The following is a 25,168-nucleotide window of genomic DNA, read 5'->3' as shown; positions in this document are numbered from 1 at the left end:
CATGCCAGTCCTATAGATGAGCTCCTCCTCGCACTGTTCCATGACCTACCCACCCCCCACTCCAAACACCCTCCAGTCCAAGGGATCCCTACCAGCTAGGGATCGTGGGCACTCTAAGACAACAGAAACAGACTGGTCCATGCTTAGGGGTTAGGTAATTCATTAGCAGTAAAATTAGGCTAGAGACCAGGGCTGCCAGATGGAGCCCTTCCAATTGGACCCTGATTGGTTATAAAACTCGGCTAGCAGACAGCTCTAGTAAGGCAAGACAGATAGGCAATTCTTCAAGTCTACGGAAACCAGTTCTCATTCCAAGACTGGAAATGAATATGGGAATAAGCCATTACTTTTAATGAGACAATTCTTCACTGTCTCCATATCTATGCTGGGAATACACAGGGTTGGTCATAAAAGAAGCAAACTTTAAAACTTCAAACTCTTAACTCTTGGTGATGTGGCCATTAGCCATCTGCAGCCTTAGTAGTAGGGTAACAACTCCACCAGGCTTGCCACTCTAAATACAGCAGCCATAGAGGGAGCTCCAGATGCTCCCATTGACCCTGCTTCTTCCTAAGCCCAAAGCTGCTCCTCCTACAAAAAGGCTGCTCTGGGTCAGCCGGCCAGGTCTACCGACTCTGTTTATATTTCCTTAATAATCTGCCATTCGGTATTAATTGGGGAATTCTCCAAAATAAGTTGATTCTGAAGTGCTAGATGATGGGAAACTATTTTAACCACACGGCTGAAGTTTCCACTTAACAAGGAGGATGTAGGGGGAAACCACGTGCTAGCAGCCTGGTGTTTAACGGACAAGTGTCAGGCTGAGACCCAATGTGAACACTCCTGATGGGGCCCAGGAGTGCAGGCCACACCGCCATCACTTCCACATGTTCCAGGCATGTTCACGCTGCTTCTCCTGAAGCCAGGCATGGCCACTGAAACCGTATCCCTGAGCTCAAATACACACAGAAAACCACAGCTGTGCAGAACGAGGCGGGCGGGCACACGGACACCAAAGTGAGGGATAAGCAAGCAACAACACAAAACCTAAGTCAACGAGGTGTACCCAACAGTCCCTGAGGCTCCTCTTCCCGGCCCCCTTCTTTATCCAGCTTCCTTTTCCAACCCTTCTTTGCATATGGTGAGACTGCAGAACTCATTGCAGGGCAGGAAACTTGGGAAATATTAAAAGCACTTATCACTCCTTAGCACACGGTCTGTACAGACAGAAGCGGCCTGACTTCCAGAAGGCACAGACCCAAGCTACAACCAGGAAGAGGGCAAATCCGATTCCCACAAGCCTTTAAAACTGCCAACCACACCCCTCCTCCCTTACACGGACCAAGGGCATAAGCTTGCAGTCCAGGATGAGCCGGGCATAATTTTAGGTGCCATAGAAGGTACAACAGTCACAAACCCACTTCATGAAGACACCTGGTGCTCATGCTTTCAGAGAAGAGTAACTAGATACGAACTAACTACAAATCCTTGGCCCACCAAGCACTCCCCTTTAGATGACAAAGCCTGTGTGGCTGAAGTAAAAGCGCCAGCGGCGGCAGAGAAATGTAGGGTGCTTCTGCAAGACAGCACCTAAATAGGGATGAATAAGGGGTAGGGTCAGAGTGTACAACAGTACGGAAGACGCACAAATGGAGAGGCTAGCAACTAATCATAATGCTGAGGAAAACAGCGGCATCAGAAAAAGAAAACCAGGAAGGCCAAGATCAGTGGTTTTACCTGACAACCAAGGGACACCACTCCCCTCCACTGGGGTTGAGTCTCAACTATCTGAATGGTTTGGTTTGGTTTTGTTGTTTTATGTATGCAGTGTTCTGCCTGCATGTATGCCTGCAGGCCAGGAAAGGGCACCAGATCACATTACAGATGGTTGTGAACCACCAAGTGGTTGCTGGGAATTGAAACAGGACCTTTGGAAGAGCAACCAGTGCTCTTACACACTGAACCAGCTCTCCAGCCCCCTTTCGTTTGTTTTAAGGAATGTGCAAAACAACTTCCTTCTGAGATGGGTTTGAAGAAGACCACAGATCCACTTTTCAACAAGGAAAACATCCCATTTAAGAGCAGGTGCCAAGAGACTCTAACTAGTAACCTATCTGCCTGTGTGACTTTGTGAAACTTGTGTGCCTTTTCCTCTTTAACTGCTCCCCTCTCTCTTTTTTCCCCCTGAATTTCTATTGAGGTACGTTTGTAACAAACATTTATTGGTGGTTGCAATGGCTAATGCCTGATAAAAAGGAACCCAAAACAATGAGCTGTCTGTGTTGTTCTGTGAACATCGAAACAAGATTTCTGATACATGAGAAGCTGTCCAAGGAGGCTTAGGTGAGCTGGATCAGGGCATTGAGACTTGTGTGAGGTGCCCACCTAATTACCCACTGATAATTCTAACTTGTCCTAAGGCCCCAGAAGAGTATCTAGCAACAAATCAAACCCAAATCATGACTTCAAGAGGCTCTGGCCATAAAGGTGAGCTGCAGAGATGTCCGCCATCATCTACTCCCATGCGCCCAGTCCTTCACTGGCTCACTACCAGTTTACACCATTCCTGGAGTGGCCCTTACCTGCCTAGTTACCCAGCACATTCCCCCGTAGCACGATTAATAAAAAACCCAGAGGCAGATACTGAGGTTCAACCTGAAGATTAAAAAAAAAAAAAAAACAAACAAACACTAGAAAGCTTTGAAATCTTAGGACTGAAAGAGAGCAAGTTCCTGTCCATCACACCTTATACGTCTCTCAGGTGCTGGAGTTAAAAGTGTGCAGCACCACTCAGCTTCTATGGCTGACTAGTGAGGCTGTTTTGTGTTCTGTTCATTAGGCAAGAGTTATTAAAAAACAAATAAAATACCATGTTTCCCTTTTTTGTCTAAAAATGAAAAAAGGCTATAACTAAGAAAAGCTATATACAGTAAATACAATAACTATATACAATATATACAGGCAATAAATACATCAACAGTGCCTAGTCCATTTGCACTGGACAAATTCAGAGAAAATACTCCATTAGTTATCCTATCTTGGTGAGGTTACCTAATTTACTTTCTATTAAAACTTGCATTCTGCATCAGGAAAACTATAACTATCAAGCCTTCAACTCCCTCTGAAACCCAAGAAGGAACTAATATTGACTGAAAAAGTAGGAACTGCAAGCAAGTGACTTCCAAAAGATGTGAGAAATGACAGAAACAGCTGGCTCCCTGAACAGTCACCTGAAGTTTCTCAGCAATGCTGGGACATCCATCTTTGGCCTACAGGTCTACAATATCAGACAGGATACTTTCCTAGGAAGCAGGACATTCTGAAGGCTGTCCCGCCTTATCTTGACAGTGTTCAGCAGTCACTCTCTGTTGTGTCCTGCTTGTCCAACTAGGACAGCATACCGTTAGCAGGTGAGGCTTGCCCAGTGACATGCTTTTGCCACAAAGACAGTAAACTCCATGTGGAGTTTCTTCAAAGCCTATTATCTTCTCTAAAGTGGATTGGTACTGCCAAGAGTAGACATCTCATTGTCATAAAAAAAGGAAAAAGAACCAATTTTATTAAAACTTCTTAAATGCCATATTCTGTAGATCTCTGAAGTGTTTGAATGCGACCCGTATATCTAAAATACATCTGTTTCACATTGAAAACATACCTAAAGTGACAAGATTGATTGTAATAGGTGATTAACTACTAACCTGCATTTCGTTAGTATTCTAAACAATTGGTAAAAATAATTTTCAAGGACTAGAAATTTGCATTACATTGTTAAATGAGCTATATAGGTACAATACCTTGAATAAGATTAGAAACGTATGTATAATGTTTTTTTAAAAATTAATCTCAAATTTGTATAACTATACAAAATTTGTATACAATATACAAAAGTCCAACCCAATGTAAAACATTTAAAACTAGTAGATTCAATAATCTACCTTTTTATCTTATCGTATCTATATCCTCCCTTTTTTCTTTTCAAAATAGATTTTACCCTTTTATCATATCATATCCATATCCCCCTTTTCTCTTTTCAAAACAAGAACTCTGAGTCTAATCTCCTTTGTTCAACTTTCCTCCTGGCTATAACCAATAACAACTGGTAACTAACCCCCCCTAAACAAAGACAAATATCCATAAACCACTGAGCAACCAAAACCCACACATCCCACCTCTTGGAAATGTGGGCATAGTATTCTTAAAATTTATTTCCTGCTCTCTAGGGAATGACAGTATCTTTAGGGGATCCTGAAAAGAAAAATTGGGGTTAATTGTTAAATACTGGGAGAGGTATTATTTGTTATCCAGTCTCTGTGCAAGGGGAAAGTGCAGGGCTTGTTTAAAGTAGTTAGACTGCATCGGATCATCTAAACTAGCCACCTCAACATTGTTCTGAGTAGTTTGTACTAAAAAACCAATCTTTAGGTGGTGTTTTTCAGCTTAGTGGTGTTATCATGGTCCTGGAGGAATCATCACTGTGGGGCCTCACCCTCCTTTTGGAGACTTCAAAGGCTGTTATATTAGGTGTGCTCATGGTTCACTGCAGAAAACTGATAGTACTCAAACCTGAAATCATGTACAGTAAGGTAGATGAAACCTTTTTGTAGAATTAGTTAGAACTCTCTATGACCATTAACATTATGGCAAAAAGTTTAAACTATATATATCTTATAAATCTTATACCCTAAGAAAACCTGTTAAAAAGTCAATATAAAACCAGAAGATTACGAGATTAGTAGCAACAAAATAGTCCTTAATATTTGTATGTCTTCTGTCCCATATCAGGTGACTTTTCTGACATGAGACAGAGATTTTGGATTTCACTTTAACAAGCATGCTTGGGTTTAGAGAAGGAGAGAGTCACTCTCAAATTCCAAAGCCAGCTTTAATCTTTAACTGGACTGGGACTACAAAGTGACCATTTGCAGTATATGTCTGTGGAAAACAGCAGAACAAATTTTATCCTGCTGGAAATATAGTATACCAATAGGCTAATTCACTCTTTTGCTTGAGACTTTTTTTTCTGGATAATTTGCCCTTTTTCTTTAGATGTATAATTTGTTTTGTAGTCTTCATTTTCCTTAGCTGGATACCTTTATTCTCCTGAAAAGACAGAAGCAAAACTCTTCCCAACTCTAATTTTGAAGAGATTCTCTCTTTGCAAGTTATATCTGATCAAATGAAAAGCATGTTAGATTTATAGGTTAAATGGAGAGATGGCTCAGAGGTTAGGTGCACTGGCTGCTCTTACAGAGGTCCTGAGTTCAATTCCCAACAACCACATAACCATCTATAATGAGATCTGGTGCCCTCTTCTGGTGCGTGTGTGCAGGCATACAGGTTAAATAAATAAATAAATAAATAAATAAATAAATAAATAAATATTTTTTTTTTAAAGAAATTAGATTTATTTTAAACGGCCACGGTGCTTAACGAACTATCATCTCTTCTAATTAAGAGGTGTCTCTTGTTCAAATCGAACCTTTAACAATTTTCATGGTATTCATAGCTTTTCTTCTCCTGTGGAAACAAAAGCAAAACCCCATCCCCAACATAACACATGTCCTGGTTTCCATTCTGAGGTCAGTACATCTTTAAAGTATATTGACTGATTTAATTCTGTAGTTTTTTCTAACTATCCAATGTCTCTCTGCAGCTGCTGTTCCTTTCTCATTAGCATTTTTAAAATTTAAAGTTAATAAAGCGTTATGCAAACTATTTCTGGGGGTATTTATCATCCCTTTCTGTTTATTTAACATATCCTTTAGAGTTCGATTTGATCCTTTTATAACTGCCTGCCTTGTAGGCCAGCCTGGTCTGCAGAGTGAGTTCCAGGATAGGCAGCCCCAAAGGTGTACAGAGACACCCTGTCTTGAAAAACACAAACAAATATTAAATCTGAAAAAAAGCTTCCCAATTGTCTTACCAAATATACCGATGATGTTGATGAAGATGTGGAACATAAAACAGTAGAAGCCTGACTGGATTTCAAGGCAGCTACCTAGTTTGGCAGCAGCCTTAGAAGGTTCAGGGAGAGCCTACAACCCATGGTGGAGAGAGAGCAAGAGAGAGACAGACAGATGGACAGACGGATGGTTGTCTGAAAAACCCCACAAGGAATTTTGCGAGAAAAGCATGTGTGGTGGAAGGGGGCATTGCCTGAAAACAGACCAGCCGGTCCTGTGGCATTTGAGGCCCTGTAGTAATAGGGGAGTAGGCCTGCTTTTCGTCCCACCCGGCTCCCGCATGGCTAGCTTAGCCCCGGAAATAACAACACACAAATTATATTCATTTAAACACTGCCTGGCCCATTAGCTCTAGTCTCTTACTGGCTAACTCTCACATCTTGATTAACCCATTTCTATTAATGTGATTGCCACTTGACTGTGGCTTACCGGCATGAGTCTAACCACCGTCTGTCTTGGGTAGGAGGAGCATCTGCTTGACTCTGCTTTCTTCCTCCCACAATTCTGTTCTGTCTTCCCCACCTACCTATGTTCTGACCTATCAGGCCAAGCAGTTTTCTTTATTAATCAACCAATGAAAGCAACAGATAGATAGAAGACCCTCCTACATCAGATCCCAGGGGCTTCCAGAGATTGGGTGGCAGCTGGAGACTATTACACAGAGGCTACAAGAGAAAAATCCCAAACTCCCTCAGAGGCTTGGGGAAAAAAGAAAAGAAAGCCTAGCTAAGTCTGAGCTGTGCCAGTGGCTTAAGAGCGACAGGAAAATGTTTTTTTGTGAATTTTTACGCTCAAACATCAGGTACCAAATGTAGCATGATTAACAAGAACCAGAGACAGATACAGGGGTTCAACCTAAGGCTCAGAAAAGCAAAGCAACCAGCCACTAGAGAGCTCTTGCCTTCACAAAATCTTCAGACTGAAAGAGACTGAGTTCCTGTGTCATCCCACCTTATATTCCTCTCTAGTGCTGGGATTAGAGGTGTGCACCACCACTGCCTGGCCTGTACAGCTGACTAGTGTGGCTGTTTTGCATTCTGTTCTTCGGGCAAGCTTTATTTATTAAAATACAAATGAAAAAATCACTACCTCCTCTCCCCAACCCCATAAAACACTGCAGGTCCACTCGGGTACTCCTGCACGTGCAGAATTCCCTCTTCTTCCCATCACCCAGGTCTTGCTCATCCATAGGATGGCCGACTTATCTAGTCTGGTCCTCACCACATCGTGTTCCCCACACCTCACATGGCTGTGTGCTCACTGAGGAGGCGCAAAGTCACCACAGATGTGCAGTTTCACCAGTACGGCACTTCTGTGATTGTAAATGTGAAGTGGAGATTTTAATTCCACAGACAAGTGGAGCTCCGAAGTCCTGGAACTATCCAAGTCTAACCATGGAGCTCAGAAATAAAAGACACCTACCCCCCTGGGTACCAGTTCTTATCTCACTGTAAAGACCTTTTGTCCTCTCAAGTCCTTGACTGATCTGGTAAGTTTCTCAGCATGTGAGCAGTAGATGCTCCACTTTACTCAGGCCCAAAAACGTTTTTAACTGCTCCCCAGTCCGCAGGAACCACCTTAGAAACACTGTGCCTGGCTAGCTCACAAAACAGCTGTTTCTGTTCTATTTCATGGCAGACAGAAATGAAAGTCTCCTTTAAGGATGCCCACATCCATGGCCTAGAACCTGTGACTTATTCTACATATAACAGAAGAGACTATATAAATACAATTAGGTCTTACCAAAAGCAATCTACAGATTCAACACAATGCCCAGCAAAATTCTTCACAGACCTCAAAAGAATGGTACTCAATTTCATATGGAAAAGCAAAAAACCCAGGATAGCCAAAACAATCCTGTACAATAAAAGAACTTCTGGAGGCATCACAATTCCTGACTCCAAACTCTACTACAGAGTTATAGTACTGAGAACAGCCTGATATTGGCAGAACAGACAGGAGGACCAATAGAACCCAGATATCAATCAGCACATCTTCGAACACCTGATTTTTGACAAAGAAGCAAAAAATATAAAATGGAAAAAAGTGGTGCTGGCATAACTGGATATTAACATGTAGAAGAATGAAAACAGACTCATATCTATCACCATGCACAAAACTCAAGTGCAAATGGATCAAAGACATCAACATAAAGCCAGCCACACTGAACCTTATAGAAGAGAAAGTGGGAAATACACTTGAATGCATTGGCACAGGAGACCACTTCCTAAATATAACCCCAGCAGCACAGACACTGAGAGAAACAATTAATAAATGGGACCTCCTGAAACTGAAAAGCTTCTGTAAAGCAAAGGACACGGTCAACAAGACAAAACGACAGCCTACACTAATCCCACATCAGACAGAGGTCTGAGCTCCAAAATATACAAAGAACTCAAGAAACTGGTCACCAAAAGAACACATAATCCAATTTAAAAAAAAAATGGAGTACAGACCTAAACACAGAACTCTCAACAGAAGAATCTAAAATGGCTGAAAGACACTTAAGGAAATGTTCAACACCCTTAGTCATCAGAGAAATGCAAATCAAAACAACTCTGAGATTCCATCTTACACCCGTAAGAATGGCCAAGTTCAAAAACACTGACGACAACTTATGCTGGAGAGGTTGTGGGGAAAAGGGAACACTTCTGCATTGCTGGTGGGGATGCAAGCTGGTACAACCCTTTTGGATGTCAGTGTGGCGATTTTTCAGAAAATTAGGAAACAACCTTCCTACACATCCAATAATACCACTTTGGGGTATATAACCAAAGGATGCTCAATCATGCCACAAGGACATGTGCTCAACTATGTTCATAGCAGTTTTGTTTGTCATAGCCAGAACCTGGAAACAACCTAAATACCCCTTGACCAAAGAATGGATAAGGAAAATGTGGTACATTTACACAATGGAGTACTACATAGCAGAAAAAATAATGACAGCTTGAATTTTGCAGGAAAATGGGTGGAACTAGAAAACATTATTTGGAGTAAGGTAACCCAGACCCAGAAAGACAATTATCACATGTACTCACTCATAGGTGGTTTTTAAACATAAAGCAAAGAAAGCCAGTCTACAAAACCACAATCCCAGAGAACTTAGACAACAATGAGGACACCTAGAGAGACTTACATAGATCTAATCTACATGGGAAGTAGAAAAAGACAAGATCTCCTTAGTAAATTAGGAGCATGGCGACCTTGGGGGAGGGTTGAAGGAAGGAGGGGAGAGGCAGGGAGGAGAGCAGAGAAAAATGTAGAGCTCAATAAATATCAATAAAAAATACAATTAGGTTCAAGGATGCTGAAATGGGGACAATGTTCTGAGTGATCCTGGTGGGCCACTGTGAAGATTCTTGGAAGAAAGAAGGGTTGGTACCAGAGAAAAGGAGATGAGATGGTGGAGGGGAGACAGGGAGGGAGACTGGCTGACTGGAGATCACTGACATACTTGACTAGACAGAAGGAGCTACTGGGCCAAAGAATGTGCGCTGTCTCTAGAGGTTGGGCCAGGCAAGGAATGCAGCATCCAGGAGGAGCCAGTGCTGCCAACACTTTGACTTCAGTAGATGAGACTCGTTCATAATTCTGACCTCCAGAACTACAGGATGAGAAATTTGTGTTATCTCATGCCATGAAGTTCAAGGTAATTTTCAGAGCAGCAACAGAAAGCTAATGAACAACACGCTGAATGAAAGAAACAGAACCAAAAGAGGAAGGACATGAATGTTCCTAAGCACGGTGGGAGAGGGCGCACAGCCAGAGCCAGGGACATCTGTGAGAGTCGGAAGTGAACCTGACCCTGAGCCTGGCCTGTGAGGAGGGGGGGCAGCCAGGAGAGTAAAGGGGAGCAAAAAGGTCACTTAACCAAAATGGCTGGGTTACATAGGGAAGAGTAGCTGGAGGAGGGGTAACCGGAGCCCTAGACTGGAGAGCTCAGGGTAAGAGACGGGGTACGCCAGCCAAACCTTTAACAGGTAGCGACTGAGGGATGCTGGGAAAACCTGGCAGTCAAGTCCACCTTGATATGTTAAATAGTTAGGCATTTGTCTAATATGACACATGCATGTTTCAAGTGCAGTGCAGATGAACGGAATCTCAATGTAACACACACAGCATGTGCCAATGCAGTCTGGTTGCACCTCCTGTGCCCACAGCTAATCACCTGGTTGCAGACAGGAAACACTGACCCCTGCCTGAGAGCTGGGCCTAGGATCCTGCTCTCCTAAGGATGGGCTCCGGTAGGCTTACCTGGGGCTTGTCTGGAGTTAAGAGACTGGAGTTTAGGTCCATTAGATACGAACTCCAGTCAAAGTCCGATGTGACTCCAATCACTGTGTGACCTTGGGCAGGTTTCTGAACTCCCCTGAGCTACAGAGCACATGACAAAAGGCCTTGGGAAGGACCAGTGTGGGACTCTTGAGACACACAGTAAGTGTGTTCAGCACTGCGACAGACACACAGCTCAGAAACGCCCACGCAAAGGTTCCTGAGAAGACGCCTGCCTTAAGAGACAGAGATGCATGAGGGAGACAGGAAATGGGAGGCTGCCTGGCTGATCTCCTGCCTCTGTGGCCCCATCCAGTGTTGAGATTACAATGGGTGGGCACCTCACAGACTCACCCAAGCTGTGAAGGACGTGCTTTTAAAAAGAAAAGAAACTGGCCATGGTAGCACCATGTTGGGGAGGGCCCCTGCCCCATGCCACCATTTATGTTCAGGCCTTGGCTTCCTGGCATGTGGCTAGATCATGACATGGAATTTTAGCATCTTGAATTTTATTCCTTTAGAACACTGAGAAATTAGCTCCCTGCTCCCTCCTTCTTGGGGACAGTTTCTTCACCAAGCTCTCATTCGCTGCTTCCGCCCTGCTCCTATGATGGTGCACCAACCAAAGGAAACTTCACAGGAGAGCTGCAGGCACTGGGCCTGGCTTCTCCGTTCCCTTTGGAACAAATTAAAAGCTACCGTTAGAGCGAAGTGGGGGTGGTTAATTAAGAAAGAATGCAGCACCCCGAGGCCACAGCATCAACATTTATGGGTTTTGAATAACACACAACAAAAAAGTATCTTTAATTCTCAGCTCATTAAATATCAAAATGGGGTAGTAGCTAAAACCCAGGACTGTTTCCTACGGAACAGTTTACAAAGCTGTTGGCCAGCCCTGTGAACGGTCCATAAATCACCATGGAACACCAACTGAGGTCTGTGTATGTATTTTTTGGCTTAGTCATGTGCTTATTTATTTGGCGGGGGGAACCTATCTATCAAGGGCTGACTGTGTGCCAAGCCCAGGAATTTGAGAAAGATATGACATAGGAGTTTTGTTGTTGGTTTTCTGTGTTTTTTCCTTTTTTTGGGGGGGGGGTGTTGACCTTTGACTCTTTTCCACGGCAACCTGTGCATTTTTCAGAGACAGAGTCCCCATCATGAGGATCAGCAGAACATATTCCTTTATTTACTGGTCAGTATCTTTGCCTGCCACCTCTGGAATCCTGTTCTGGGCGAGTTGGAGCCCAGCATAAACAGGCACACCTAGCAGTACCTACTGAAAACTAAGGCCGACTCCTGCTTTTTACTGCCCCTAGCATCATCTCCGCCGTGGGTTTCCAGAGCAATGAGACCAAACTGTGAGGCCAGAAATGTACAAATGGCCACCACCAGAGGGGGGTGCGCACCCACAGAGTGGGTCATTGGCTGCACTAGTTCAGATGGCTTTATAAACAAAGCCAGATCCTACTCACTTCAGTGCAAACCTTTAACTAAAAAAAACCAGCGAAGGCAGAGAAGCCCCAGGTGACGTAAGCTAAGGAGAATGCTGCTAAGTCCAAAACACAAGGAAAATGAATCAGACACCAGCCCACGCCTGGATGAATACATTCTCTCCACACTCCTAGGAGCTATTCTCGCCTTCCATAGGTACAACCAGTTTCAGAGATAAAGGATGCCATCAGTCTGGCTTGGGGAGGCAAGATCTCGGATGGCCAGAAGGAACACACAGTTCTAAGGGAGAACCAAGGGGTTCCCACTAGCAATTACTACATCAGTCCCCAAAGGCCTGGAGATCTTGAGTTAATTAAAGAGATTTGTGTGGGGAGGTAGGAAATCACCAGTCCAAAGCGTGGTCTGCACACCAGGCCAAAGCCGTAATCAAGATTCATCCCCGACATGCCGCTGATCAAAACACACATGTTCTCAATTTCACGCTCCCCAAAGGAGCGCTGAAGGGACAATTATTCCTGAGCTCTAGCACGGAACCAACACAAGCCAGTTATCATTTGTCCATCTTATCAGCCGGCTTCCCCTGAAGATAACAGTGTCAGGGCGTTTACCCAGGTGATCCTCGGACGACTCCCATCTAAGCACCGTTAGCCCCTGTGGGGCTTATGTTTAAAGATTCCTTGCTCACTTCAGGACTTTATTACTGCTCGGATGCTGCACTTGTATAGTTAAAGTCCAGAGGTGCCAGCACATACATGCGTGCGTGAGCACACACAGACAGGTAACAGAGACACACACAAGCTGCCCTTCTCCTGCGCTTTAAAAACAGAGTGGAAGGCCAGGATGGTGGTTCACCACTATAACCACAGGACTTGGGAGACTGCAGAGGTCTGCCGCGAGTTCAGAGCCAGCCAGAGCTACAAAGAGAGATCCTGTCTCAGATAAACAAAAAATAATAATAATAAAAAAGAAGCTGGAATGATGACCTGGTGGTAAAGAGCTGGGTCTAGGGGTCTTTGCTCTAGGGGATCCAATGCCCTCTTCTGGCCTCTGTGGGCACTTGTATACATGTGTGCATAAACACACACAAACATACACATAAATAAAAATTAAGAATTTTTAAGAACCAGAACAATGCTCCGTTACCTAGCTGGTTTTTAAAAAGCCTTTGGAGTTCCTTTCTCCAGTAACTTTGCTAAGGATTTGAGTTGTGTGTTCTGCGGCTGATAACACACACAGATTGCTGTGTCTTTCCAGATCTGAAAACATCAAAGGCAGGCTATAAACCATGCCTCTGGGACCTGGGCTGGACCCTTTCCTCTGCTTTACACCATTTCCCCAATGAAATGAGAACCTCATGTTAAGACAGCCGACATCTTCAAGGTAAAAGGCAGGCTATCTGTAGCTAGGAAGGCAGACACAGATAGAGACAAAAGATTAACCAGTTTCTGTAAACACCAGGTACAGAGAAACAGCAAAGGACCAGCCACTGAAACACCCACCCAGCAAATCAGCTAGTAGCTCATTCTCGCTTACTGTGAAAGGAACAAAGCTTCACTCTAGAAGCTCAAGAAAGTCTCTTCCAAGAGGGCAAAACAGTGATTAGACAATGGTGGAAACTTAAAGCTGTAAACACGGCTGTTATGCTCAAGCCGAGAGGAAATGTTCAGCTCCAAACCTAGCTAGTAATAAAAGCCTTAGGACCACACAGGGAGCAGGGTGCCTAGCGGTACCCACTTCAAACACTTTTTCTGAAGGCAGGAGGGGTCTCCAAAACTGTCACATCTGGAATTCCGCTTTTACGGCACAAATGCCTGAGAAATGGGAGACTGTGATGTTGCCATGGGAACCTGGCCTCCTCCTTCTATGCAGGTCCCTAGCATGTCCCCACACAAGCTTCCTCCAAAGGTTTCTCGGATTTGGAAAGGGTGGAAGGCAGCCCGGCTCTCTTAGATATTGGTGCTAACTGAAACATTATAGGTTGTTAGAAAACAAAGAGACTGACAGCCTTTGCAAGGTGATTAAGTCTGTCTCCATGATTGTCCATGACCGAAAAACCCTAACATATGAGTGGAAAGCAACAAGCTAACATTATATTCCTTTTCAAAATCTATAGCTTTCTCCAGCCCCACACCATTTATTTAGGAAAGGCACGAGCTCTCTTATTCCCAACCTACAAAGGGCCAAATGACTCAACCTGTGTTCAGATTGCCTGCCACTGGGCCCAGAAGATCCAGAATTAGACTCTAGATGACAGCCCTAATCATATCCCTTCAGGGTTAACACTTCTGGTTATTAAGAACTCTGGTGTAGTTAAGGGGATGGGTTCTGTAACACTACAGTCTCCCACAGAAATGCTTAACGACTTCAGTGGGTTCCAAGTACTACTTTAGGTCTCCCAGAAGCCCCAGATCCAAAGCCATGATTAGACAGAAAGAATCCAGAGAACCTACTTGAAACCAGGCATCTACCTGGGTGTGTCCACTCCTGGAATGCAAACTTCCAACTGTCCTCTCTAGGGTGTTTCCTAAACCCCACGTGCACCTACGTCCATAGATGGTGAAGTCACAACTGCATGCTGGCAATGTTCCCTTCATCTGTCATCCTTCCAGAAGCCCCACTTCCTGGGATCTCAGCTGGCTCAAAACTTCGTCTCTTACTCTGTGAGCATCTCCTCTCCCCCCCCCCCCAATTCTAACTATAATTTCCCACAAAAACTAAAGCAATCCTTCCAATATGAGTCTGCCGCTGCAAGATCTGGCCTTTCCCAGTAGATTTGTTGCAAGGGGAAGAAATCGGCCAGTTGTAAAGCAAAGCAAAATTCAGTCTGGATGGTCTCGGCCTCCCAGTTCACCACCTCGTGTTCCTGGGTGACACTAAAAACCTGGCCTCCAGATGGAACCGTTTGCATCTAATCTCTCAGATACCACTTCCTAAAATGTGCCCCTGAGAATCTGAGTCTGTGAGAGCAGGAGTCTCTCCACATGCCCCGGCCCACCCCCCAAAAGAACCAGGAAGTCAGCCTCTCTGGCTCCAGGTGTTAACACTTAGAGCATCCTGCCCAGCCCCCTCCAGCTGGAGGCAGGCCTCCTGGGAGCCGGACACAGCAATTAGGCCTTTCCCCGGCTGGGCGCCTTTGAACCCTCACTAACATCATTAGTGTCTGACTTCCTGTGTACAACAGGGCCTGGGGGGAGGGGGGTGCAAATGCCGGCTGACCTGGGCAAGGCATTAGACTTCCTTTGTCAAAGACTCTCAAATGTTAACAAGCTTGCGAACTAGGCTCTCCTCCCAGAGCCCTCCCTCCCTTCAACCTCTGCCCCTGCTGGGGGAATCCGCCTCACTGGAGAGAAGTGGGAATAGGGAAGTCTCCAAGCTAAGAGAGTAAGCCTGCAGTCTCCAAGGGACCTTCAAATCTTAGTTTCTTAAAGCCTTTCTACTGGAAACATGCGCTTGCCTAGTTCCTGCAAGGGACAAGGGCTGAGCAAAGGTGACATTGCTCAGCAAGCAGCCAGAGCCCTGTTAAAAACAGCACAAGGACACTCCATCTATATGTGCTAGAGACTGAGATGCAAGATGGTCTCAAGAAGCAAGGCAGTACAGAGTTTGTGTAATAGCCCCAGGCTCTAAGAAAAAAACACTGGCTTGATCTCAAAATGGAATGTAAGTTACTAAATGTCTGTAATCCAACTATCTCTCCATCATTACAATCCTCTCTGTCCTCCTAACAGAAAGTTTTGGCTTTTTATTTGGGGGAATGGATGTCTTTGAGATAAATAGCTGTGGTGTGCACCCAGCCCCACATCTGCCGGAGATTCCAGTTCCTCCTAATAGCTTAACAACAACCATGTCTACTGATTGAAACCGTGATTTTACTTTACTAACAAGATTCAAATGGAAGGGCAAATCATCGAAGTTTTGCTAGTAGGACTCTTGATTAAGGCAGCTGTTAAACTTCTAAAGTCCTGTTTGTTTCAACTCAGTAATTGAACACTTTGTCCAAGATGCCAATGGTTGATGTGTACAAAGCAACAGTATCAAAAACAACTGTTTCTGTTGTTTCATGGGGGTAAGCACCATATTCTATGGCTTTGTTTGTTTGTTTGTTTGTTTGTTTGTTTGAGACAGGGTTTCTCTGTGTAACCCTTACTGTTCTGGAACTCTGTAGACCAGGTTGGCCTCCAACTCACAGAGATTAGCCCGCCTCTGCCTCCTGAGTGCTGGGATTAAAGGTGTGTGCCACCACTACCCAGCCCTCTGTGGCTTTTCAATCACTGTTGTCAAGTCATGTCTAAATCCACTTAATTTCACTGAAATCAAGTTTAAAAATCAACCACAATGTAACCATTTCCTATTCCTTTTTTAATTTTTTAATCGAGGAAATGGAGGGAAATATCCATAGTATCCAGAGATGGAGAAAACAGCTGATTTTTCTCAGTCTTGCTAAACTGTCTTTATAAGAGAATGTTTTTGGGGGTTGACCTATAAACTGGGCTAGGTTTTGGATATATTTTTAAATATGTGCCTAAGTACCATTATTGGGGATAACCTGAAACTCCAAAATTTCATTCTGTACAAACTCTACTGACTCTTACGCCAGCAGTGGCAAATGTCAAAGCGCAGGCACAGAGCGGCAAGCACCACGGGATGCCAGGTCCCTCAGAACTGTACCTCAACCGGTGTTACAAATTTCAGAGTCTAAATGAATTTACCACTGGTTCTGATTTTGACTGTCTATCAACTGACTTTAAAATAGGATGCAATCGGAAGGATAAACTCAAACACTAATGAGTCCCTCAACTTGAGTCTCCCGGGCTCTTGGACAGAAGCCAGCAGTCTGCCCTGAAACTACAAGCGGTGAATCTAGAAACTTTTCTTCCTAAGTTCCCAGTGATGCCACATGGAATTCCCATTAAATCACACACATACAACCACACACACAATGACACATCAATTAAATCACTGTAGGATAGTCAGGTCAGGAAATAACTGTGTTTGTTAAGTAACTTTTGTTTTAATTTCCCTAACAGCCAATCAGTCCTTCTGAGAAGACCAAAAAAAAAAGAAGTATGAAAATGAAGTATTGACACCCTGAATGCTTTTACATTTAGATAAATGCTCCCAGGAGTGGAAGAAGCAATGCCATTCCCAGACATCAAGCTTTCCCCACAATTCCTCTCAAGACATCCAGAGCAGACTGCTGCAGACAGGAAAGCAAGTGCCAAGGCAGGCAACACAGAAGGAACTGCAAGCAGAGGTCGATTCTTCCCCCATGGGGTGGTCCCAGCATTGATGTTAGTCTACAGGGCAGAGGCAGGCAACCACACACACACACACACACACACGCAACCACACACACACGCACGCACGCACACACGCACACTTAACTGTTTGGCTTATCCATGCATCTGTCTCCTTAACACAGACTTCCCACAGAACAGGTTTACAAAAAATCAAAGCACACAGCAGAGATAAATTAGAAGCCTGTAACCTTTTTGTCACAAAGTTAGTGTGAAGTAGGAACCTGTCAAAAAGGATGAAAAGCAGTGCAAAGTCTTCTCTGAAAGTCCTTTCCAAACAAGAGCGGGCAGCTGGATCAAAGTGAGGCCACGGTCAGATGAGCAGCCCTGCTCTTGAGATACAAAATCACTGCCTCTCACCAATGCTGAAGAGGAAATCCCCAGAGGTACGGCAGACCCAGGGCTTTGGGATGGACAGTCCCTGTCTGCTATTTCTCCTCCTGTCTAGGTTACTCAATACTTAGAAAAGTAACAAAAATAACCTAAAAAGATGAGAATTAGGACCACTGGACCAGATTCTTTTTAAGGTCCAGTCAGCTCTAAGCATTCATCAATATTTTCTATGAAAGGAAGGCACCATTATTAAGAAGTAGCTAAGCCAGGCCCACCCCTGCTCTAAAGTACACGGTATCCATTGGAAGCGGAGTCACGGGCTGACACATGAACTATTTTGTTTTAATTTCCCTAACAGCCAGTCAGTCCAAGAAGACCAAAAAAAAAAAAAAGGTATGAAAATGAAGTATTGACACCCTGAATGCTTTTACATTTAGATAAATGCTCCCAGGAGTGGAAGAAGCAATGCCATTCCCGGGCATCAAGCCTCCCTGCAATTCTGTCATTTTCTGGTGTGGGTGTCCTGAGTGCCGCTCTGAACGGTAACCAAATTACTATAATTTATCCTATATGTTTCTTTTAAAATTACATAAATTTAAGGGATTTTATGATTAGGTGACTGGTCTCATGTGAAGAGAGGACTGTGTAAAATTAAAAGGGAAACTGTCAAATCCAGGAAACAGGCTGACAACGTCCTCCCGCCTTCACGTAATCAGATTACGGCTTGTGGAAACCTACGCTTCCCACTCTTCCCAGAGGGTCAGAACCGGGGACAGAAAACAGTGAGTTCATTTTGTGATTAGAGCCAAGACATGTAGCCTGGGCATGGCAGGAAAGAATGGCCGGCACCTTTAACACTGACCCAGGGTAAATGCTATCACGTCAGCTCAACCTCTCCTACTCGTCACTCAACAGACCACAGCAAAGGCCCAGGCATCCATCAGCCAGATGTCTCAAGAACTTGAAGTACGCTTTTGTAGAAGGTCATTCCAAGTGAAAATAAGTACAAACACAACTCCTGCCTCCAGACTTCACAATTCATTTCAGAAAACATAGACATGCGTACACACACAGAGACACAAACACACAGACACACAGGTGCGCATGCTTGCACACACACACAGAGACACAAACACACAGACACACAGGTGTGCATGCTTGCACACACACACAGACACACACAGACACAAACACACAGACACACAGGTGTGCATGCTTGCACACACACACAGAGACACAAACACATGCCACTGGCACGGGAACAACGGACTAGAAACACTGCTGGCTCACTAGCTGGCTGCTCTGTGCAGCTGCCCTCAGAAGCTCACAAACCCAGCAACAGAACATCCAATGTCCACGATGAGGTGAGCACAGAAACCCAGAGCAGACACAATGCTCCCCAAGATCTGCTCACTGCATAAACAGTCAACTTGAGATTTTTTTTAAACAAAACTATCCAGAAAATGTAGAAGCAGCCAACACCTACTAGTTCTGAACTAAGCCCCGCCCCACCCCTCAGTCTTGCCGTGGAGCCCAGGCTGCCCATGAACTTGCAGCAATACTATCTCAGTTTCCTGAAAGCTGGGCTTACATGAATACCATGTCACAGTTGAACAAGATCATCTTTTGCCCAAATACTACCAAAATCAAGTGATCTGAAAAATTAAAACAACTGAAGCAAAATACAACTATTTTTCAGAATCCAAAGACAAATACAAGCTCAAACTAGGAAATTCTCAATATGAATCAAAGTTAATAAACTGAATTTCCATCATAAAAATAAAGAATTTTTGCAAGGGGCACCAACAAAACTATTAATCATGCTTTGAACACTCTTCTGTTATATTCCGCATCATTAAAAATAAATAATAAATGCACGGATACTGCACTGACGAGGTTTAATGGATCAACCTTGACAGCACAGCCAAAATGTGGAGGGGAAATGGAAGAGTGGTCATCCCCGAAATGTGGTCCATCTCTGAGATCTGCAGAAGATTCCCCCTCTAGAGCTCATTGCAGGGACCCAGAACCAGCAATAAATACCCCAACAGTTACTGTCGCTAACTAAATTTTGTCAGGTAACACAGAGCTATGACTCTCTAAACACATTACTATGATAATTCTCCTAAGTACAACTCCTGAAACATAATTTTTGAGGGTATTAAAAAAAAAAGTCGCCAGGAGGTGGTGGCGCACACCTTTAATCCCAGCACGCAGAAGGCAGAGGTAGGCAGAGGCCAGCCTGGTCTACAAGAGCTAGTTCTAGGATAGGTTCTAAAGTTACAGAGAAACCCTGTCTCAGGAGGAAAACAAAAAAACAAAAAAGCAAACAAACAAAAAAGCTACATGTCTCCAAATGTCTCTTATAATTCTCTCAGCATCCTGATATACTAATACTGATGGGGGTGGGGGGTGGGCTCAACTATGCTTTCATAGCTCTTTCTTAACAATGATAAGCTTCTAGAAGACTCCATCTCCCACTGCAAGCCAGTTCTCAGATATGTAACAGTCTCACATGATTCTATCGACAGTGTTCACAAAGGGGGCTTCAAGGGAGAGAGTGTCAAGTCTGTGAGTGTCCTGCCCTATGGCCTTACCTCCAATAACCATAGAAATCAGAAAAAAGTCACTTCCAAAGGGAGCTCATAGAACCCTTGCTCCTACCATGCAAGGGGGGAAGCCCGACCATAGACTTTCAGCCTCAAAGACTCATAATGGGCAGTGTTTGGTCCTGACTCGGGGCTCTCAAGCCATCATCTCATCAGAACGTGCAAGCACAGGACTTACAAACAAAGAAATCGCTTCAGTGTTCTGCTTGGGAAAATGGGAGCCAATACATCCCTTCTGGGAATTCTGGGTAAGTTCTACAAAAACAGTGTCCAGATGTGCTTAAAACTGCAGTCTGTTCTCCTCTTCTGGTGAGGAGCGGAGGGAGGAACAAAGGGCGGGAGGACATTTTATTAAAAACTGAAATAGTTATTAGATTTTCTTGGCTCACACACTAACCAGCTCTCCGCTGACAAATGAGGCAAGAGCACCTGAGGCAGAACTCACCCAGCATTCCTCCCGTCTGGGCACAGAGAGGCCAGGCCTGGCAACACTGCGCCACCAGCCAGGGTGCGGGTAGCTTCTCTCACTTCCTTTCATAATGTCTTTAGTGGCAAATGTTTCTACCAGATGATAGTGACATGGGGAGCAGGACTCAGGCAGACTCAGGAACACACGGAAGTGCTCTGTCAGCACAAAGGCCCCGCTTTAACACGGAGGCGCCATTAAGGGCTGAAGCTTCCTCAATGTAATGGTTTCTCTCCCTTTTTAACCAGGAAGGTATAAACAATCTATTCTAAAGCTGTCTCCCATTTCAAAGAGGTGATGCTGGCTTCGGTACTAAAGGTAAACGGGGCTTTTAAACAGAGCATAAATAAGGCAAACAGAGTCAGACATATATTATGAATAAAAAGATAATCTTAATAATAGTTTACATTATCACAAACCCAAGTTTATAGCAACAGCTAAGCCCCTCTCAAAGTGTAGAGCAGCTGCTCGTTCAGCAGAGGGAAATGGTATGTCAAAAATGTGACCTACCTTCAAGTTTGTTTAACTCCCTGTCAGCCACTGCTTCCTTCCTTCCGCCACCTTACACGGAAGGCGCAGGGGAGGAATCCTCACTGAGGTGTTTCATCTGCAGACGATCAGAACTGCCTTAGTACCAGAAGGTAACTATTTACCTCCACTCTGACTGGACAGTCTTGACCAAGGCTAATCGTCCTCATCAGGACCCAGTGCAAAAAGGTTGACATAGATCAGAGGCAGCAGAGCCAGAGGTACCTTCCTCCTGCTTCCTACGTTAGAGGGGTGCCATCTCCAGGAGGGACAATCTCAGTCCTTCCCCAGAGCAGGGAGGGTGCAGGGAGAATGCTTCCCAGGGATCTAGGCAGCATTCAGATCCATGCTTTACATGTGGCTGAGAACACAATTCCCACATAATCCCCTTAAACTAAAGTCCTAAAGGTATTCCGCATTAACTCAGCCCTGATCCACACAGAACACCCAAGATGTACAGGGTCTAGCCTGGGAAAGTATCTAAGGGTGGCCTTAAGCCCAATGCAATGATATTCAAATGAAACAAATACCTTGTTGTCACCTGAAAGAAGACTAGGCCAGGGGGCACAGCTTCGTGTTTCCAAGCCAGAACACAGAGCTACAAGTCATACCTCTTGAATCTGAACCTACTGGGGTGGGAGGTACGGGGAAATAGGGAAATGATACCTGCCACTGTTCGCCTTTTCCGGTTCTCACAGACAGGAAGACCATTCTTTTGTGGAATATTAGTTGAAGATGTGTTACATTTGTTTAATGATGCAAAGATCGGTTGCATTCTTTTATGTTGCACTTGTTTAACTCTGTGAAGCTGTGTTACTTTGCCTGCCTGAAATACCTGATGGGTCTAATAAAGAGCTGAGCAGCCAATAGCAAGGCAAGAGAAAGGACAGGTGGGGCTGGCGGGCACAGAGGAGGAGAAATCCGGGAAGAAGAGATGAAGGAGCAAGAAAGGGGCCAGCCACCCAGCTACACAGCAAGCCACAGAGTAAGAAGTAAAGAAAGGCATATGGAATAGAGAAAGAAAAAAGACCAGAGGCAAAAAGTAGACGGGATAATTTAAGAAAAGCTGACTAGAAACAAGGCAAGCTAAGGCCAAGCATTCATAAGAATAAGCCTCCATGAGTGATTATTTGGGAGCTGAGTGGCAGGCCCTGCAAAGAACCAAAGAGTAAAAACAACTTCACCACTCAGATGTCCTCACCCAGACCAAAAGCATTCTGCCAAAGCGTCCCAAGTGTTAACCAGCCCCAGCGCTCCTCACAATGACTGGGACCTTTCCTTCCCTCTTAGCCGTCTGGTAGGAGAAGCACTGGAATGCTTTCTGGTTGAGGGGATTACAAGCCATAAGTCACAGAAGAGGGGCTTCTGGGGAAAGGCTCAGGGTAGGCATTTGGGATCAAGCAGCATCTGAGCTGAAGCTATTCTGAGGGGCAAGCTGCACGCTCCAAGCTTATCTTGTGCCTTTTTGCAGAGAACTAAAGAACTGCTTGGCTATGCTATTGATGCAGGTGAAGTCGTGCCTGAAACCCACCAACCAGTTCCTCTCCAGGACATCCTGTCATCACGCCTGCCTAAGCTCAGCGCTTCCAGAGGGCACGACCCCTGCAGACAAGGCTCTCCAGCAAACCAGCCTTGTCTCTAGGCTCTGTTATCGGGTGAGGCTGGCCTTCTTGTCACTTCTCTTGATTAACGGTTGCCACCATTTCCTCCCATGGCCTGTGTCAGACTCCTCTGAATCTGTCCATCTTGAGAGTTTATTTATTACTGCAAGCCTTCACTTTGTCTTATTCAAAAGCACCTCCACTTTTCCTCTCCCCTCTGTCTGGTCCCCTCCTTACCACCCTTTGGTGTACGGGAATCCTGATCTGATCACTGGGAGCTTCAGCCTGAGACTGTGGAGAAGAGAGGTTAATGCTACAAGATTCTTTCATAAGCATTCTTAGCCTGTGCAGGGATATTCCCAAGGGACTCATGAAAGCAATACAGCTCAGCCATGGCATGGGGACAATCTCTTAAGTGTGGGTTCCTAACCCAGGGGAAATGTACAGGACATCTAAACAAGGGAAAGGAGCAAACACTGCGGATGATTAGGTGGGGGCTCTGTTGGGTTTTTTCCATTCCCTTCACCATAACCACTATACTCTGCCCACTTAATATTGGGATTTGGGGAAGGACTCGTTGTTTCCAACAGGTAAGGAAGCCATGTGTGGACAGGTGTACTTGCGTGTGGCCGTGTGTGTCTGTTTTAGCTTTCCCAGTAAGAAGACAGCTTGGTGTAAACGGGAAGGGGAAAACAAACAAGGGAACACCATTCAGTTCTGCGATCACCACCGTGGATTATCTAGCCAGCTTGGATCTACCGCTGCCTTTCTACTGCCCCTCCATCCCCTTCCACAACACTCCAAATCCCTTCAACCTGACCAGAAAGGGCCGGGACTCCTGGGCTGTCAACACCGTGATGTGATTCAGAGTTTAAGGGGCCGGGGAGAGGCGGTGTCATTGGGTTCCATGACTGATTGGGCCCTAAAAGCAAACGCCCCAGAAAACTGAATGGCTTTATCCATCATTCACAGTGTCAACATTAAAAATCCAGAGATGAGAGGGGCCAAATTAGTGGTCCAAATAGAAACCTGACCCTAATACTTAAAGATTCAAATTTTCTTTTAATTTGCTGTTTAGTCAGGAAGACTACTTTTATTTTATTTTATTTTTTTTAATATTTATTTATTTATTATGTATACAATATTCTGTCTGTGTGTATGCCTGCAGGCCAGAAGAGGGCACCAGACCCCCATTACAGATGGTTGTGAGCCACCATGTGGTTGCTGGGAATTGAACTCAGGACCTTTGGAAGAACAGGCAATGAATGCTCTTAACCACTGAGCCATCTCTCCAGCCCTTATTTTATTTTTTTAGTTGTTTTTATTTGGGGGTTTTGTTTGTTTGACTAGTTAGGATCTTCTGTCTTTATCTTTGCAGACAAGGTTTCTTTTTTTTTTAATATTTATTTATTTATAATGTATACAATGTTGTGTCTGTGTGTATGCCTGCTGGCCAGAAGAGGGCACCAGACCTCATTACAGATGGTTGTGTGCCACCATGTGGTTGCTGGGAATTGAACTCAGGACCTTTGGAAGAGCAGGCACTGCTCTTAACCTCTGAGCCATCTCTCCAGCCCGCAGACAAGGTTTCTACCTGGCTTGGAATTTGCAGTCATCCTCCAGCCTCTGCCCTATGAGAACTGAGATATAGACATAGGCCACCATGCCTAGTTAGTAATGTTATTTATTTTAAAGCTCTTATTTCCAGCCATGATGGTGCACACCTTCAATCCCAGCACTTAGGAGGCAGAGGCAAGTGATCTGAGTTCAAGGACAGCATGGTCTACAGAGCAAGTTCTAGGACAGTCAGGGATACACAGAAAAACCCTGTCTTGAAAAACCAAAAATAGAAGAAAAAACACACACACACACACAAACAAAAAGAAGCAAAAATAATTATCATAAACGCCAATGTTTTTACTATGTATAAAAGCAGCACATGAAGAGGAAGGATGCCCAATCATGAAGCAGTTGCTAAGTGGCCAGGTGCACCGCTAATTATGTTAATGAGTTTCTCACTCAGGTCTCAGGACCCTGGGGTATGAGCTTTGATTAACCCATTTTACAGATAAACAGACTCAGGGAGTCGAATTTTCCTATGTAATAAATTTTGTGTTTTCCCCCAGAAAGTTTGGGTCGCTGGGCATAACTGCTCACACTTGCAGTCCCGCACTTTGAAAGGTAAAGCAGGGTGGCCGGCCTGTAAGGCTAGTCTAAGCTAGTCCAGGCCTGGGCTGCATAGAATGAAACCGAGCGAGTGAGAGAGGAGGAAACCTCACTCAGGTCACAGTTGACTTGGTCGTGATATATGGTGGCAATCTGTAGAGCTAGGATCTGTGGGCTAAGCCTGTACTTTTACCAGAACACGGTCTTTCCATCAAATGGGTTGAGTCATCAGACAGGGCAGGCTGTCAGACGTATCACAAGAGACAAATCTTTGGACCCGTAATTATACTTTGAGGAAAATATACCAAGGAAGCCAGCTAGGCAGTGGTTCACACCTGTAACCCCTGTTGGAAGACCGAGACAGGAGGATTACCATGAGTTGGAGGATGGGATGCGCAGGCAGAGAATATAGAGTAAAACCCACATCCTGTGCCAAGCCTGCTTCCAAGTATGTGGGGTCACACTCGGGTCTCTGTTC

The 25,168-nt window shown here is 44.6% G+C and overlaps 1 protein-coding gene across 2 annotated transcripts in view; it reads right to left on the bottom strand.

The window, feature by feature from the left end:
* Il17rd (interleukin 17 receptor D) overlaps positions 1 to 25,168 on the bottom strand; it is a 68,627-nt gene that overhangs the window by 25,413 nt on the left and 18,046 nt on the right. The gene's annotated exons all lie outside the window — the stretch shown is intronic.

This window comes from Microtus pennsylvanicus, chromosome 10 (genome assembly GCF_037038515.1).
Source record: "Microtus pennsylvanicus isolate mMicPen1 chromosome 10, mMicPen1.hap1, whole genome shotgun sequence".
NCBI lineage: Eukaryota > Metazoa > Chordata > Mammalia > Rodentia > Cricetidae > Microtus > Microtus pennsylvanicus.
The sequence above is the reverse complement of the archived record's forward strand: the minus strand, read 5'-3'. Positions and strand labels throughout refer to the sequence as shown.